Genomic DNA, 19,774 nt, shown 5'->3' with positions numbered 1-19,774 from the left:
GAGACACTTGTATGTCCCCTGTCTGTTACCATGTGAAGCCTTGTGCTTCTTCTAGAATTCACCAGTGAGAAGGCCATCACCAGATGCTGCTCCTTATCCTTCAACCAGAACTATGAGCAGAAATAAACCTTTTCTGCCTATAACTTGGTCAGGCTGCCATAATGTATTACTAGCAACAGAAATTAAACTAATGCATATGTATATACCACACATTTTTTTTCATTTATCATTTTATGGGAAGTTGAGTTGCTTCTATCTTTTGTTTATTGTGAATAATGTTGCTTTGAACATGTGTGTGCAAATATCTGTTCTTTTTAAAATCTTATTTAAGGTGTACAAATTTCATCTATTTCATATATACAGATTCAGGAACATAGTGATACTTTCCACCTTACCCTCCTTCCCATCCATGCCACCACTCTTCTTCAGCCTCCATCTCCTATTTCTATTCTTATTTTTTTTACAAAGAAAGATCCATTTTCAGTTAACTTTATACTCATAAGATTAGACTTACACTAAGTAAAGAGTTAAATAGTATGTATATATTAAAAAAAAAATTGTTCCTCAACAGTGGAAACCCATTTTCACTTCTTTTGGTTGTAGACTCAGTAGTGGAATTCCTGGATAATAAGAAAATTTCACATTTAGTTTTTTGGAAGTTTCAGTACTTTCTTCCATATTATTTCATCATTTTGCATTCACGACTGGAGTATATTAGAGATTCAGTTTCTCCAGCATCACTAACACTTATTTGTTCATAATGGACATTTGAATGGATGTAAAGTGGTATTTTATTGTTTGTCATTTGCATTTTGCTAGCAACAAATATGCTGATAATTCTTTCATGTGCTAAGCAGCAATTTGAATAACTTTGTAGAAATATTTAATCCGTTGCCCATCTCTAAATGTTTTTGTTTCTGAGTTGTAGGATTTTCTTATATGCAACATATCTCCAATAATAATCTCTCCTGAAACATGAATTGTAAAAACTTCCCATCAAATGGGTTCCCTTTCTACTCTGATAGTACCTTTTGTTGTATATTTATACAACAAATTAAAACTATTTAGTTTTAATTTTATACAATTCCTGCTGCAGTTTTCTTTTGTTGCTTTTGAATCATTAGTATTATATAAAATAAGGTACTACCAACCCCATTGTCATTGTTTCTCCCATTTTTTCTTAACATTTTAAACTTAGAATTAAAATTTGATATCATAACATAGACTATTAAATGATTGTTATTTATTTAGAGAAAATATTCAAATTAAATTTAATGTTTCCCAAAAGGGTAGTATTCTTTGTTACTAATGGCTTTTTCAGTGCTTTAAATATGCCAAGCTGTGTTGGCTTGGTAGGCAAAGGCCAGCCTATATTTAAAGGGCAGTAATTTCCATTTCAGATGTTAGAGTCATAAAGACATTCTGGTCTCCATGTATCTACCACAAATGTAATTATTATTTTGTATTTTCATTTTTCCAACATAAATTATAATCTTTGTGATTTTTTTTTCATTCGTGGATTATATAGTTTATTTGAGTTTTAAATACTGGAGGCTTTTCTGGGCTTCTGTTTTCTTATTGATTTCTTTTTAAAAAAATTTTTAGAAAGATTTTATTTAATGAATATAAATTTCATAGGTGTAGTTTTATGAATATAGCAGTTCTTTTATCCATAACCACATTCCCACCCCCACTTCCATCCCATCTCCTACTCCCTCTCCCATCCCATTCTTCATTAAGATTAATTTTTAATTAACTTTATATACAGAAGATCACCTCTATACTAAGTAAAGATTTTAATAATTTGTACCCACACACACACACACACACACACACAAAGTATAAACTACTCTTTGAAAACAAGTTTTACAGTTGATTCTCATAGTACAACTCATTAAGAACAGAAGTCCTACATAGGGAGTAAGTGCACAGGGACTCCCGTTGTTGATTTAACAATTGACACTCTTATTTATGATGTAAGTGATCACCTGTGCGGCTTTTGTTTCAAGTCATTTGATACTTTCTTTTGGTCACCTTAATATTTACAATTGTTATATAATTTTGATATATGATCCATTTATTACAATGAAAAGTATTAATAACATTTGCCAATTTTATATTAATCCATAAGGATAATTCTACATCTACGCTTCAAGAATAAAATGTGACATTTAAACAATTGAAGATGAGTACAAACTACAAGAGAAATTCAATTCAAGACTCATGATAAAGTATTGTAATTTAAGAGTCTTGTACTGTCAATAAATTTTAGAAACAAAAAAAGTGAATGTGTATGTGGCCTGGCAGTTAAGTCATAAGTTGGGATGCCCACATCCCATATCATAGTGCTTCCATTGGAGTCCTGTTTCTACTCCAGATTCTGGCTTTGTGATAATGGGCACCCTGGGAGGCAGCAGGTAATGGACCAAGTATTTCAATTCATACCATCTATCTAAGAGATCTGGATTGGGTTCCTGACTTCCAGTTGCAAGGGGTTCATTCCCAGTTCTTGTGCACAATTGGGAAATGAACCAGTGTAAGGGAGCTGTTTCTGCCTTCTTTCTCCATCTCTCTGTCTCTCCATTTGCCTTTCAAATAATAAAGAGCAAGACACTCACTTAAATTGTGTGCATTCTTACAAAATTTCCTTTAAGAATATATACTGAAATATAGACAAAGATGTTTAGAGTTTTCAAAAGAATCCATTTGGAAACAGTATTTAGAAACTCAATATAATTGTTTTGGTAATAAATGTAGTCAAGATATCTTGCAATTCCATTCAGGCCTATGTAATGCAGATAGGGCATAAAGCCTACCCTTTCTCTGGTAATGTTGATCATGTAAATCTAGGGCCGGTGCTGTGGCTCACTAGGCTAATCCTCTACCTGCAGCACTGGCACCCCAGGTTCTAGTCCTGGTTGGGATGCTGGATTCTGTCCTGGTTGCTCCTCTTCCAGTCCAGCTCTCTGCTGTGGCCTGGGAAGGCAGTGGAGGATGGCCCAAGTGCTTGGGTCCTGCACCCGCATGGGAGACTAGAAGGAAGCACCTGGCTCCTGGCTATGCATATTTATGGGATACCATGTGATGTAAGTATCCATCCACATTGTATCACTTAACACAATGAACTCCAGTTTCCAACACTGTACTGCAAATGACAGGACTTCATCCATTTTATGACTGAGTAGTATTCCATTGTGTATGTATACCATATGTTCTTTATGCATTCATTTGATAATGAAACTCCATTGATCCCATATTTAACTACTGTGAATAGTGCTGTAACTCTTCGATACCATGATTTCATCTTTCAAATATATATCCAATAATGGGATTTCTGGATCCTAATTTTAAATAAATTGTCAAAATTGATTTTAAATCTTTGTTATATGTATTATAAGAATTATATATTACTATAGTTTCAATAATGTTGTGACTATTTTAAAATTTACTTTATGTAAGTGAGGTTGCATATTGTTTCATTTTATTATTGTTTATATCCCTTGCCTATTTTTCCACTGGACTATGGTATTTCTAATTTTTTGTTTGTGTAACTTTTTATTTAGTAGAGCCATTAAGCCTTTGACTATGATGTAAGTTAACACTATTACCTCAAATATATACTTATTAAGTTAAAAACAAAAAGAAATTCTGACACAGTTTTCCAGAGTTGCAAAATAATTTATATTACCACTGATGCTTAGTGAGAGTTCCCAATTCACCACACCCTTGCCCACATTTGTACTTTCTGTCTCTTTAATGATAGCATTTGAATAGTGTTGAGGTGATTGCTCATTGTGGTTTCTATTGGAATTTCTATTTTGACCAGTGATATTGAGCATTTTTCATGTGTTTCTTGAGGACGTGTATATCTTCTCTTGAGAACTGTGTATGCATGTCCTTTGCCCATTTCTTCATTGGATTATTTTGTTGAGTCTTTTTGTTTCAGATATATTCTGATTCTTAATCCTTTCTTTGATAAGTAGCTTCCAAATATTTTCTCACATTCTGTTAGATGTGGCATTTCCTTTGCCATGCAGTAGTTTCTGAATGTAATATAATTCCATTTATCTAGTTTTGTATTTGTTGCCTGTGCTATTTTGTCATCGTATTCAAATATTCTTTGTCTGCATCACTGTTTTGAAGTTTGCTCCCATTGTTATCTTCTAGTAATTTTATAGTTTCCGGTTTTATCTTTAGGCCTTTTATCCATCATGAGTTGATTTTTTGTATGGTGAGAAGTATGCATTTTATTTTATTTTTTACATGTGTAAAAAATTATTACACATATTTGCCAGATCATTTATTGAATGGATTATCCTTTTTCCAATGTCTGTTCTTGACACTTGCATCAAACATCACATGGATTGATTTCAGCATTATCTAATCTGTCCCATTGATCCTTGTGTTGGGTTTTATGCCAGTATGATGCTGTTTCAACTATTGCAGTTTTGAAATCTGGTACTTTGATGCCTCCAGTTTTATCTTTTCACTTGGATTCACTTTGGCTATTCTGGATCTTTTGTGATTCTACACGAATTTAGGATTTTTTTTGTAATTCTGTAGAGAATGTCATTGATATTATATCTGCACATTGCTTTAGATTGTATGGACATCCTAACAATATTTGTTCTTTCAGTTCATGAATAAAAAATCTTTCCTTTTGTTTGTGACCTTGCTGATACCTTTTACTGAAGTTTTATAATCTTACTGTAAATATCCTTCACCTTCCAAAATTAGTTATTCCTAAATATTTAAAATTTTGTATCTATTGTGAATAGAATTTCTATCTCGATTTCTCTTTCAGCAAAGTTATTACTGTTGCATTAAAAAGCTAGATTTCTGGATGCTGATTTTCTATCCTGTAAATTTACTGAGTTAGTTTATCAGTTCTAACAATTTTTGGTGCAATGTTTAGACCTTGCCATGTACAAAATCATGACTTCCTGCTTTCCAAGTTGAAGCACTATATTTCTTTTCACATCTAATTGCTCTTGCTGAAACTTCCAATGCTATGTTAAATAAGGTTGATTAGCATTAAGAGAATTAAGAAGGCTGGCACCAAGGCTCAGAGGCTCACTAGGCTAATCCTCCGCCCTGCCGCGCCGGCACGCCGGGTTCTAGTCCCGGTCGGGGTGCCGGATTCTGTCCTGGTTGCCCCTCTTCCAGGCCAGCTCTCTGCTGTAGCCAGGGAGTGCAGTGGAGGATGGCCCAAGTGCTTGGGTCCTGCACCCCATGGGAGACCAGGATAAGCACCTGGTTCCTGCCTTTGGATCAGCACAGTGTGCTGGCCACAGCGCACTCCATTGGAGGGTGAACCAATGGCAAAAGGAAGACCTTTCTCTCTCTCTCTCACTGTCCACTCTGCCTGTCAAAAAAAAAAAAAAAAGAGAGAGAATTAAGGGATAATGCCTGCCCTCAATGATCCTTTAGGCATGTTTAAATACCTTATCCAGTCTCTATGCAATGTAGGCATTTACTAAAAGACATACGTTAAAAATGGATCAATTTCTTTTTAATAAGCAGGCCTGCTTTTGTTTTTACTGAAGGCTCAGGTGGCACATAGCAGTTCATAAAATGGCTTCTGAGGTAGGGGGTTGAGGGAAACAAAAAATAAGCTGAGGTGGGAGAGAAAACCTGAGAAGGTAAGAGCTGGCTGGTTCCTTCTCAGCCTGATTTAGGGGAGGGAGTAGATGCCTCTGAAAATCAGGAAGGATCCCTTCAACCCTTGGTAGGGGAGAGGGGAACCAGGCAAAAGGCTGCTGCTTTGGCTCTCCTGAGACTCAAGAGAAAGGGGAAAAGCCAGTGTTTTCACATCATGAATTATGGGAAAACAGAGAGTGGTACAAGTCAGTTGGAAACACTGGCAGATGGAGATGGTGGCTGGGTGTCCATTGACTTGTATGCTCTCCAGCATGGTGGTGGTGGTGGGTCTCAGTGTTGATGGAGCCTAGGTCTCCGGGGCTGAGGTCTCTGTGGGACCAGCAGTAGAGGCAGTTTCCTGAGAGCTGGGGCTCAGGCCAGGAGCCGAGAGATTGGCCTTGGTTGGAATAGGTCTCACCATCCCCACCTCCCATTGTGGACTGCTGGGGTGCCTGGGAAGGAAGGGCCATGATGTCTGGGCCAAAGTCTAAGCTGGGGACCCCTCACCTCCCTGTTGTTGGTCTCCCTGCTCTGGGGCAGTGTCTTTGGGCTCCAGCCCACAGTGCCCTCTATTGGCTGCTGCTGGCTGGGGGGCTGGGGTCCTTGCACAGAGGCCTGGTGCCCTTGGTACAAGTGGTGGCCATGTCCTCTGGGCCCCCACACACTCTTCAGCTCGCTCCTCTTCACTGCCAAGTTCTTTCCCGGTGGAGGGCGCCTCTGCCCCGTGGGTGCGCAGCAGCTGGGCGAGGCTGAGGATGAATCATGGAACCTGCTCCGACTGGGGGCACAGCGGCTGCCCTTTCACCGGCGCCTGCCCGCTCTGGGCCCAGTTACATTAGCAGCTTCTGTGTCCTTCTCTTCTTCTACAACATCAAGCTCCACAGGCTCCCCATAGCCAGCGCTGTGCAGAAACTCCCTGGGGTTGATTCTTCTAATAGCTGTCTAGTGAACAAAGATGTCCTCCTTGGGGTCATCCCTGTTGAATCTGTAACATTTGGACCTGAATTCCCAGCACCAGCTTGTCTACGTGACTGAACTGGAGAGCACAGGGGTTCCCAAGGTTGCATTCCGTGTTGCCAGGGGTGCGGGACCTGGCGACCAGGGGGTCCTAGCAGCACTGCCTGAGGCAGATAGGCCCTCTGCTGCCTGTGATCTGTGGCTCCCCAGAAAACATTGGTACCATCACCACCACCAAACCTGCCGCTGTCACTGGCACTGTCACCACAGGGCTGGAGGCCGCTGTCCCCACTCCCCTGGCCCCCTCTGCCTCCTTCCCCACACTCATCACGGCGTTCAGTATGGGCCACTGTAGCTACCTGCTCCACCTCTTCTGCAGCCCTGGCCACCGCCCTGGCTCCTCCCTCGGTTCCCTAACCCACCTCCTGCATGCTGGCAGCGGGCCCTGATCCGAGGCCAATCGCAGCCTGCTGCCGAGGTGCATGCAGGCCCTGCCTCTGGGCACCAGCCAATCATAGCTCAGCAGCCCCCTGGCCCGCAGGCCCCATTTGGATGGAAGATCTCTCCCTGTAACTGTTTCAAATAAATAAATAAATTTTTAAAAAGCTTGGATTTGAAACTATAGAATGTCATTGTCTTAGGGGTAAACTAGTTGATGAAATATAAAAGGCTTCCATAGCCCTGGCAACTCATGACTAGAGCCTAGGGAGATTACTGATGCCATGAACAGGAGTGTCAAATTGTTAAGTCAGCAACAGGAGTCACTGTGTACTTACATCCCATGTGGGATCTGTCCTTAATGTGTTGTCTAATGTGCAGTGATGCTATAACTAGTACTGAAACAGTATTTTTACACTTTGTGTTTCTGTGTGGGTACAAACTGATGAGATCTTTACTTATTATATACTGAATCAATCTTCTGTATATAAAGATAATTGGAAATGAAAAAAAAAAACCTGGTGTTAAATTGGAAATGGCATAGAAAATTAATTAATTTTTTTTAACTTTTATTTAATGAATATAAATTTCCAGTGTACAGTTTATGGATTACAATGGCTTCCCCCCCCCATAACTTCCCTCCCACCCGGAACCCTCCCCTCTCCTGCTCCCTCTCCCCTTCCATTTGCATCAAGATTCATTTTCAATTCTCTTTACATACAGAAGATCAATTTAGTATAAAGATTTCAACAGTTTGCACCCACATAGAAACACAAAGTGAAACATACTGTTTGAGTACTAGTTATAGCATTAAATCACAATGTACAGCACATTAAGGACAGAGATCCCACATGAGGAGCAAGTGCACAGTGGCTCCTGTTGTTGACCCAACAAATTGACACTCTAGTTTATGGCGCCAGTAACCATCCTAGGCTGTCGTCATGAGTTGCCAAGGCTATGGAAGCCTTCCAAGTTTGCCGACTCTGATCATATTGAGACAAGGTCATAAAAGACAGAGTGAGGATAGTAACCAATGATCCTAAGAGTGGCATTTACCAGGTCTGAACAATTATACAGCATTAAGTGGGGAAGAGGAACATCAGTACACACATGTTGGGAGTAGAGCCATTGGTGGTAGAGTAGAGGTTATGATTACAAAGGAATGAGGCCCAAGTGCACTAGACAGGGCCTAGAACAAAGGACAGAGTCATTATTAGAGGAGCTAAGAAAGGTGCTGTCTAAGCTACAATTAAGTTTTCTGATTGAGAGGCAAATAGAACCTGATAGAAGGGGCTTGATAATAATCTGGTGGGCTTTAGGCCTTGTAAATTCAGAGGCCCAGACCTATCTATCTCTTCACGTGGGGTACATCCTAAGGGAGGTGTGAACCTCCTAGGGGAAGGCACTCTGTTGACTTTCATTACTTAGCTGGCCTGGGAGGAGAGCTGGTCAGGTAAAGGCAGGGGGCATCTCTAACAAGAAATTTACAGTTCTGCCTGCAATGTTGCTGACCATGCCATGCCATCCCCTCAGCTGCAGTGGTCACTTTGGAAGTTGGGCTGAGTGAAGGGCTTTTCAGCTTAGAGCCAATAAGATCTGTGGCTCTGACCTGGGCATCCTTCGACTCCAGGGCAGGTCCATTTCCAGTGATCCAACTCTTGGCAGAGCTGCCAGGGCTCTTCATAAGTTGACTTCTGCTGAAGCCCAGGCTTACCACTTTGAAAGCCACTGCAGTGGACTGGCCTGTTGGGTCTCCTTGAGGGCAGATCACTGTACAGATCAGCCATTAATAGGCCTGCCACCCATTGCTTCTGATGCCAAGCTTTCTTTTCCTCCTGGTTTGTGTTAAAGCAGACCAGAGGATGCAAGTCAAGGGAGTGCCCAAGTCCCATCTCTAAACTTCAGTGGCCTGAACTACAAGTCTATAGTCACAGGCATGTTCTGTAGTAGTTTTTCTAAGGTAGACAATGCCCATGAGGAAAATTATATTCTCACTTTAAGACTTTCTTTCCCTTTGGTCTGAAAGGGAGGTTTTTTCTACTTACTGTATACTTCGCTGATGGCGAAGTGAGTCTAGCTATGAGATTATTATTTGAGTTCTTATTTTGGCTATGCTATTGCAGAAAAATGTTAGCCATCTCTTTTATAAGGTCTAAAGATTAAATTGTGCATCCTACAGATTCCTTCATAATAGAATTAGTTTCCTACCTTGAAGAGAATAGAGACATGAAAGAACAAGTTGGGCTTAGAATAGAGAAATGAGGGAGCAAGTCCTAGATCGCTTGCTGACAATAGCAATATCACATGAATACTTAGCAAACCATTTCAACCATTAGATAACAACTTAAGAAAACATTTACCAGAAGGTCCAATGCCTTCTATAAATTTTAAGAATCATGTATTTGAAAACACCTCTTAAATATCTAACATGGTGTAGTTTGTTTAGCCAGTAAACTTAAGCACAACCATCTAAAATGTTTTTAGTTTCTTTCTACCAACAAGTATAAAACATATGATACACAGATTCAGGTCCGACAAATTAAAATGTATCTTTGATTGATTTTAGCAGTTTAAATTTATGGACAATCTTATCTATAAGCCATTTAAAATAAAACTCTTAATAAAACTTCCCCATGTGGACATACAATATGTACACACATAGAACATAACACAATAGACCAATATAGCAATTTTAATACTAGCTTTTAAAATATTTAACTCTTTTTGTAGATTGCCAATTGATTTGAATTGCTTTTTGTTTTTAGTAACCTCAGTTAACCATACTTTCTCTCAGTTGGTACTGTTAATACATTATTGGCTTCATCTGTTTACAGAGCCATCCCAAAGTACTGAATACAATAAAAGTGGCTGGAAAAAGTCCATAGGAACCTATAGGAGGACAGCTAAACACAGAACCAACAACGCTTTAGTTTTATGAGCAGCACATCATATATAACTGTGGATGAGAAAAGACTTTAAGTCGCCATGTTTAAAATTATAAACTCATCAACCAACAAGAGGCACTTGCTTACTTCACAGTATTTTTGAAAGCACCTGTAGGATTTTACAAGTATTTAACCCTTTAAGCCTCTGGGGCTTTCTCATTAAGATAACTATCATGTCTAGTAACACAAGATCATTAGACTTTTTAATTCTCAAACATTTGTATTAATAGCATTTTCCATTATAGAAACTTAAAGTCTGGTACCACATCACATCTTGACAGTGCTTCTAATATACTCCAAATAGACTGATTAGTTGGTGTCTCTATAAGATGAGAGACATAGGTCCGTCGATTTTTTCAGTTGGGCCCAAACTGGAAAAACCAAAGTCCAGGATTTACTGGAAATTTTAGAGACCAGATTGTTTGAAACTTTGATTTTTTGAATGCCTGTCAAGAATTCCAAGAAGGCTCAAAATCCAAAATATCTGGTTGAAATAAGATTTCTTAAAATCATGTCATAACATAGACCAAATTTGATCATTGTTACAAGGTGATTATTCAAATTTTTGAAATTAAGCACATATTTAAATAACCCCTAGCTCTTAATAAAAATTCAGCTGTTTTTGAACAATTAGAATTTAACAGACATCAAGAGAACATAATAGATTACTTTAACACATTGCTTTAACAGAGAATCAGACTTTAATTCTATGTCAAAGAGAAATTGAGCTTCCTGTGATCTTTTGCTGTGAGGTTTCCTTCCTTTACCTTCTTTCATATTGGTGACCATGTTTCTGTGTTTCTGTGTGTAAGACATCTTTAAGCATCTTTTGCAGGGCAGGATGAGTGGCAACAAATTCTTTCAGTTTCTGTTTGCTATGAAAAGTCTTAATTTCACCTTCATTCACAAATGAGAGCTTTGCAGGATATAGTATTCTGGGCTGGCAGTTTTTCTCTTTTAGTACCTGGGCTATGTCTCGCCATTCCCTTCTAGCTTGTAGGGTTTCTGATGAGAAGTCAGCTGTGAGTCTAATTGGAGATCCTCTAAGAGTGATCTGACGTTTCTCTCTTGCACATTTTAGGATCTTTTCTTTATGTTTCACTGTGGTGAGTTTGATTACAACATGTCGTGGTGAGGATCTCTTTTGGTCATGTTTATTAGGGGTTCTATAAGCTTCCTGTACTAAGATGTCTCTGTCCTTCTCCAAACCTGGGAAATTTTCTGCTAGTATCTCACTGAAAATGCCTTCTAATCCTTTCTCCCTCTCCATGCCTTCAGGAACTCCTAGAACCCGAATGTTGGGTTTTTTAATAGTATCCTGTAGATTCCCGACAATATTTTTTAGATTTCTAATTTCTTCTTCTTTTCTTTGGTTTGCCTGTTTCCTTTCCTGTTCTCTGTCTTCTAAGTCTGATATTCTCTCTTCTGCTTCACCCATTCTGTTTTTAAGGCTCTCTAATGTGTTTGTCATTTGATCTATTGAACTCTTCATTTCATTATGATTTCTAGTCACTATCAGAGTTTCTTGTTCCACTAGTTGTTTCATTTCATTTTGATTCCTCCTTAATATTTCATTTTCACGAGAGAGATTTTCTATCTTGTCCATGAAGGATTTCTGTAGTTCAAGAATTTGTTTTTGAGAACTTCTTAATGTTCTTATCAATTTTTTGAGATCCGCTTCTTGCATTTCTTCGATCTCATCATCTTCATAATCTTGAATTGGGGTGTGTTTTTCATTTGGGGGCGTCATAGTGTCTTCCTTGTTCTTGTTAGCTTGGTTTTTGCGTTTGTTGTTTGGCATGTTGGAGATATTTGGTTTCTTCACTGTGGTGTTTTTTCTTGTTACACTATGGCTCTATATTAAGTGAACTGTCTGCTTTCAGTGGAGCCTTAGAGGCTTGAGATGAGTTTGGCCTGAGAGCTGTGTTTGGTTCCTCAGGGTTGAGGGTGTGTCAAGGATGACACTCCCAGGTTAGGTGTGGTAAATCTCTCTTTCTTTTTTTGATTTAAAAGGGAAGTAATTCCGCACAGCTGAATGTAATTGGAGGTAGTTAGCAGGCAAATGATATACCCACAGGAGCCAGAGATCGGAAGCTCTTTCCCAAGGACCACACAGGGAATCTCTGCTGCCCTCAGTGTGGGCTCCAATTCTCCTGCAGTCTCCCACTGGGTTGCCAAGTTAGATGCTAATCTCCTGTTATTTCACCCCTCCCCACAGAGTCAGATTTTTCTGCTAGGCTCAGGGCTGGTGCAGACCTGAGGTCGCCCTGCTTATGACGTATGTCCAAAATGGCGCCTGCTCTGTCTTGCTCGCCTTTGAGAGGTGAGCGGAGAGAGAGAAACTTGTGTCCGTATCAGTCACTTTTTTAATTTTTTTTCTCTCTCTTCTAGTTAGCCTGGTGAACTTTTCCCCACGGAGTTTCAAGCCTCGTTCCCTCTAGCCTCCTCTTTCCGCTTGCCTGCTGGTATCTCGGGCTATGGAGGTTCGGCTCACCTCGCGTTCCAGCGCTGGTGCGTTGAGTCTGCCGCTGGTGTCCCGAACTTGGGCTCCCACGCTCTCCACGCAGGTCCACTGTGAATCACTAGTTCCGGAAGAGTTTCCTCTGCTGTTTCATCCCCTACTCTTCCTTGACCCTGCAGTATCTCCACTTATATTAAACTTTCTCTCCCCCCAGAGTAAGTGTGCTCCCTGCCTATTCCAAAAATATATTATGTAGGATCTCTGTCTTTAATGTGCTGTACCCTGTTATTTAAAGCTATAACTAGTACTCCAACAGTGTTTTTTTCACTTTGTGTTGCTATAGGGGGGCAAACTGTTGAAATATTTACCTAATATGTACTAAACTGATCTTCTGTATATAAAGAGAATTGAAAATGAATCTTGATGTGATTGGAAGGGGATTGGGAGTGGGAAAGGGGAGGGTTGTGGGTGGAAGGAAGTTATGGGAGGGGGGAAGCCATTGTAACCCATAAGGTGTATTTTGGAAATTTATATTTATTAAATAAAAGTTTAATAAATGAAAAAAAAGAAATATAAAAGAGAACAATTGGTCTCCTAAAATACACACCTGGAAAATATAGGTCATTTTATCTGGATTGTGATTTAGAGCATACATTTTCATTACAACAAAGCCATCAGTTTACAGCAACTGTGTACAGTTGTTAGCAAGATGGTAGAGTCAATGGCATGGTATATAAAAATTCCTACACTTCATAGAATCTTTTTAAAATTATAACCGAAAACATAACTTAAAATAATATCCAAGAGTCAGTGTTGTGGTGCACCAGGTTGCTGCAATCCTGGATCCCATAGTGGAGTGCAGGTTCAAGTCCCACCTGTTCTGCTCCTGATCTGACTCCTTGCTAATGCACTTGGGAAGGCAGTGGAAGATGGTCCAAATTCTTGGACACCTGCCACCCATATGGGAGATGCACATGGAATTCCTGGTCCAGTATGACAATTGTGGTCATTTAGAGAGTGAACCAAATAATGGAAGACCTCTTTTGCTCCTTCTCTGTCATTCTGTCATTCAAATACATAACATAAACCTTTTTAAAAAGCAATATCTCAGTTGTTTCTAAAGCAGATAGTGAGAAACAATCCATATCACCAAATGGCTTTATAAGTAAAATTTAATGAAATTGTATTAGGAAAACATAATTCAAAAGTCTAAAAACACAATATTCAAGAGAAAATCATTATTAATAAATAGTAAAGAAAATTTTAATGAAGCAGAAATCATAAAGTATTAGAATAACAACCCAAAGTTCCTTTTTAAAAAATAAGTAATTATTTAGCTAATCTAACTTTAAAAATTGAGGTGGAAAATTGCTGGTATACAATTTTATAAATTATAAGATAAAAATAACCACAATTTTGGGCCAGCAACATGGCATAACTGGTTAAGCACTCACATGCAATGCTGGGATTCCATATGGGTGCCAGTTCTAGTCAGCTGCCCCACTTCTGATACAGCTCCCTGTAAGTGGACCTAAGAAAGGCAGCAGAAGAAGGTTCAAGTCACTGGGTCCCTACACCCATGTGGGAGGCTCAGATGAAACTCCTGATCCCTGATTTTAGCCTGTCCCAGTCCTGGCTGTTGTGGTCATTTGAGGAGTGAACCAGCAGATTGAAGATCTCCCTGTCTCCCTCTCCCTCTCCCTCTGCCTCTCAAGTAAATAAAACAAACCTAAAAGCCCACATTTTCACACTAAATATCTCTCCATAATAAAAAGAAGTAGAAGAAATCTGCAAACCCTTGGAAGCATAGATGATCTTATACTATCCACCTATAGACAAAGAAGGAAAATTTGGTCTAAAAATCAACAGATTTCATCAAAAAAGAATTCTTAAACCAAAAATGAAGTATAACAATTATGAATTATAATGAGTACAAAATATGAAATAATTTTAAATAGTAAAATAATTATATATAATAATCCAGACTGAAATTGGTTTAATATGAAATCTGTTAATGTAATCAATTACATTGAGTAGGCAAAAAGGAAAGTAATATTGTTATATCTGATTATGTACAAAAATGACAGACTTTGGATATGAAGAGTAGATATTTTATTATCTTATGAACATGTCAGTCAAAAATACAGGCACTGATTCATTGGAAAATATGTCCATTTCTCATGACATTGACAGATCATGCTAGGTTATTCATCTTGGGTCTCAGCTGATCTAGAAGGTTTAAGACAATTTATGCATATAACTGGTGTGTTGTCACAGAGGAGGCTAGGGTGCTGGGAATCAGTTGGGCACACTTCACTCTCTAGGTTTCTCTAGGCATTGCCCACAGGAGAGTAGGTCTGCTTACTTCAATAAGGCCTAGAGATGCCATTGCATTGGAGGCCAGGTCTAGAAACTGGCACGACATTGTTTATAGTGTAATCTTGTGTCAAGGCACTCACATAGTAGCTTAGAGTCAGAGGAAGAGAATGCAGGCTCTATCTCAAGTAAGGAACATCAGATATTTTGTTGGCATCTATAATTAGAGGCAGATTATGTGTTAACAAAATCTTCCTCATATGTAGGACCGCCAATCTCAACAAATAATTGTTAGTGTTAGAATTTGAAAGTGGGAGGAGGGATAGTGGGAGTTGGGTAAAAAATTGGGGAAGTTGGCATGGTTCACTAATTGTGAAAGACTATCAGAATTCTATAAAAATTGAGAACTCAATGAGTGCATGTTGATTGTGACAAATATATCATTCTAGTATAAGATGTTAGCAGTAAGGAAACCCAGTGTGGGATATATAGGAACTATGTGATTATTTTACAATTTTTGTTTTGTACATTTAAAGTATTCTGAAGTAAGTTATTTTTATAATAGCATTGATACACTAAGAATTTTGAAACAAAACTATATAGCACTTAAGAGTTGGACATAGATGCCACTGTCTTCATTGTTATTAGATTATTAACTATGGAAATAGGGAAAAAATCAAGTTAGAACCATAATAATTTCAGAGGAAGAGAAAAATATTTTGTTGAACATTATTTGGTTATAGAAAAAATTAAAAGAATCTTGGAAAAGCTAAAATTAGCAAGCTAACCTAATGAATCATTTTATAAAATCAACACTCAAATAACAATAGTCTGTGTTTTCAACACACACCAATTACAAAATATAATGGACTAGAAGATCCCATTTTAACTAAAAAAATTAAAATAAAATAAAATGTTAGAAGCTTATACACACATATCATTGTAAAAGGGGAAAATATCATGTTTTTGAATAAAAGCTTAATATTATAAAAAGTTTTTACCCCATTTTAATTTATAGAAACAAATATGAAAGGTGCATTTTATAAAATGTATTTATAATTTATAAATTATAAATTCTTAATTTAAAAATCACTGGATACTTTATTTTCTACAGTAAATTATTATAGGCATGTTTAGAACACTCAAGCCAAAAATAGTAAAAAAACAAAAAACAAAAAAAAAAAAACTCCTGCAAAAAAGAACAGCAAGGAGAAAGGACCGTGTAATAATGTTCACATAAGGAACAAAATAAAATTTATATCTTGAGTCAATTATGCATGGAAACATAACACAAAAAGGCAATATGGTTAGTAGCAAATGCAAGAGGAGGAGGTGTGGGAGGAGAAGGGGGTGGGGGAGGAAGGGGAGGGGAGAAGAAGGAGGGGGGGAAGCCAAGAGGTGGGGTAGGGGGATGAGAAGAAAAGGAGGCACTTGGGGCCATACTCCCCAGTCTGAGAAGCCACATTTTCAAGAAGTGACTTCCGGGGAGCACACTGCGCTGCCCCATGTGCCCTGCCTGTGGGTGCAGGCCTACACAGGCCTGCAAGGCAGCATCCATTGAGTCTGTAACCTGGCCCTGCTGGGCCAAGAGCCTAGAACATGTGATTGTACTGCAGCAGGGAGCTCCTGTGTCCTTGTGGGGAAGTGACACATGGAGCCCCACCATGTCCCGAGGGAGCACAGCTCATGAACCAGCAAAGAAAGGGGAAAATACTCAGAGGACCCCTCCAGGTCCTGCACAGGCTGCTCCAATGAAGACCTGCCCTCTCCCCCGACTGGGTGTCTGAATTCAATGGTGCCGGCTCTCTCTGCAAAGTGCAGAACTTGGCGTCCCAGTGGAGTAGAAGACTGAACTGGACTAGTGAAAATGTAAAAGTTCTAAGCAATACACTATGAAGGTGGAGACAGAGGCCTAAGATGCTGCCCTGGACTGCCCTGCAGTATTCCAGCTAACAGGAGCAGCTGGGCAGCAGTGGGCAGCTGCATGGAGAGGAGGCAGCTGGAACTCCTAGCTGGCATGTGCAACCAGTAGAACAGCTTGCCCTGCAGGACAAATGGAGCACAGCCTGGCAGGAGCTTGGGCTTGGAGCAGTCAGGTGAGGAGGAGCCCAATAAGGACACAACAGGACTGTCACTCCTCTGTATGGCATCTCACACAAGCTCCTGGAAAAGAAGAATCCACTCTCTGGAACCAAGGAGCTCCTGATGGCAAACCCCAGGAGCAGCAATTCCTGTTCTCCTTAGTGAACCACGGAAGCAGATTGCAGCATCACAGGGACCAGTTTGCAACTTTGAACTCCTCTACTTCCTGACCTGGGAGATGTTAGGCTGAACAATGGTTGCTCTTGGTGTTGAGCATTGCTCTGGAGTGTCTCTATGATGTCTACAGATTGTACCTTGTATCCTGGAGCATGGCTCCCTGCATTTGTGCAGGTAAACACTCTTGTAAATCTGACTTCTGTGTTCCCTGATGGTGCAGCTGAGGTTGAGGGGAGCTGAACTATGAGATCAAGGGGCAAGAGAAATGGGGTTCTATTCTCTTCCTGGCTGTATCCTGCCCACCCCTTGCATGTCAAAATGAAAATCAGTAATTGTCTTGTTCCTCTTCCCACATTGTGCATGCTCCATTATATCTATTTTTTTAAATTAAAAAGAAATCCTTTTTTGAAAACAAATTACCAAGCTTTAAGGGGGCAATTTACTTAGAAAAAATTGTTTTAAATATTTGAGGAAGTACCATAGAATGATTTCAGTTACTGAGTTTTTTAGAAGATGTTTTCAATTTATGAAACATTCATAAGTGCCGTGTTCATGCATGATGATTCATCATAGCTCCAGGTGGCTTAAGAGACTTGTCTTTTTCTTCTTGGTTGAGAAGGGTCAAGCTGCCCCCTTGCCCTTGCATGGCAGCAAAGAGGATGCCATATCCTAGTTGCCTCTCTGTTGTACTACCCAGGAAGGTTGCACATGGCCTAGTTTGTCTTCCAGTGCCATCTGGGTTAGAATGTTATACACACCCCAGAGAACACTGGCTAATGCTGATGCTAACATGAATGTAGATGGATGTGAGCTGTGTCTCTCATGACTCCCAGTCTCTCCCCATACATGGTGCTGGTTGGAGGGGCAGATATATTTCCTTGGAAAGGAATGTCTATGGGCATTTGGATTCTTGTTTGATTTAAGGGTTGAGCCCTTTTGGGCTCACTGAGAACTGTTTAATCTCCATGTGTGTATTTATACAAAATCAAGCTCTGGGAGCTGTGTACTGACTTCCCCAGACTCAAATGTAGCTCCTCCAGGCAGCAATGCATCATTGTTCTCCAGGGCCAGCCGTGGACTGGGGCCCAATGGGAGCTGGCACTGGAAGGATTAGGTGATCTCAGAAGACTCCTGTGTCCTTTCCATGGTCTGCTCAGAATTGCCCAGGCCTTGATGGCTCACACCTACCCCATTTCTTGTTTTTAGAACATGTGTCTCTTCCCTCCTTACCGATTGGGAAGGCCACACTGTGTCTGGCTGGCAACTTGCCCTTCAGGAGTTGGGGCTGGGAACTTACCCAACAGATCAATTCCAGAAAAACCAATAATTTCTCCCAACCTACACTGGGGGCCACATGCCTGGCCTAAGAGGGAGAGGAAACGGTGAAAGCATAACTGAGCAAGGAGCCTGGGACATTAACTGAACCACACACTGTAGGTTGTGGAGGCTGCAGATTTGATAACGTCATGGCTTAATAGTTCGCAACCTTAAATTGCAAATACTATAGGCTGGCATTGTAGCATAACATGTTAAGATGCCACTTGCAATACCAGTATCCCATATAAGTGCCAGTTCAATCCTGACTGCTTCATTTCCAATCCATCTCCTTGGAAAAGTAGTGGAGTACAGTCCAAGTATTTGGGCCCCTGCCACACACATTGGAGCCCTGGATACAGCTCCTGGCTCCTGGCTTCAACCTGGCCTAGCTCAGCCATTTTGGCCATTTGGAGACTGAACTAGTGGATGGAGGATCTCTCTCTCTCTCTCTTCCTTTTTCGTACCCTCCATCTGTTACTCTGCCTTTCAGATGAAATAAATAACTATTTTTAAAGATGCAGAAATACTAGGACTTATGGTAGGATTACTAAAAAATACAGAGAAGCAATTACATGTGTTAAAGAAATTGATGCATGCCATGAATGAGAAATTCAGCCAAGAAATAGAAATATTAAAGAACAACCAAATTGAAATATTAAGAAATGAAGAGTTCAATATGTCAAATAAAAAATGCAGTGAAAAGCATGAACACCATTCTCAATGGTGCCAAAGAAAGAATATCCAAGCTGAAAGACAAAGGTTTTGAAATATCACAGTCTGACAAAAAAAAAGAAAAAAATTCAGAAAAATGAAAACAGTGTTTAGTCTATTAAACACCATCAAGGACAAACTACACATGTCTTAGGCATTCCTGAAGGAGTGGAAAAACAGAGTAATTTAGAAAACTTAATCAGCGAAATAATAGAAGAAACTTTCTGAAATTTGGACAAAGATATGGACATCCAAGCACAGGAAGTACCTAGAATCCTAGATAGACATGATTGGAGAAGGTCTTCATCACAATACAGAGTATTCAAACTTTCAAATGTAAAACACAAAGAAAAGATGCTAAAAAGTACAAGACAGAAATGCAAGATTATCTTTAAAAGAGCTCTAGATTGACAGCAGATTTCTCATCAAAAGCCCCCTAGAAGAGGATAGAACAGAGACATAGTCCAAGTCCTTAAGGAAAAACAAAGCTGTTGGGCTGGAATACTGTATCCAGCTCAGCTCTAATTTGTAAATGAAAGTTAATAAAGACTTTCCAAAACAAACAATCTTGAAAAAAAAAACTTGTCCCCTTAAAAGTGATACTTCAGGATGTACTAAACACAGAAACAGAGAAATATAACCAGCATCGTGAAAGAATATCAGGCCAAAAACCTAGTATTAGTACAAAGTAATAGTAAAACAAACAGTAGAATATATGTGGGGAAAAAAG

General features: G+C 39.5%; 1 long non-coding RNA gene across 1 annotated transcript in view; it reads right to left on the bottom strand.

Annotated features, from left to right (window-relative positions):
* Window positions 1-19,774, bottom strand: part of LOC133754792 (uncharacterized) — a 49,604-nt gene that overhangs the window by 16,887 nt on the left and 12,943 nt on the right. The gene's annotated exons all lie outside the window — the stretch shown is intronic.

Source organism: Lepus europaeus, unplaced genomic scaffold (genome assembly GCF_033115175.1).
Source record: "Lepus europaeus isolate LE1 unplaced genomic scaffold, mLepTim1.pri SCAFFOLD_29, whole genome shotgun sequence".
Taxonomy (NCBI): Eukaryota; Metazoa; Chordata; class Mammalia; order Lagomorpha; family Leporidae; genus Lepus; species Lepus europaeus.
Note: the sequence above shows the minus strand (reverse complement) of the source record. Positions and strands in the feature narration are given on the sequence as shown.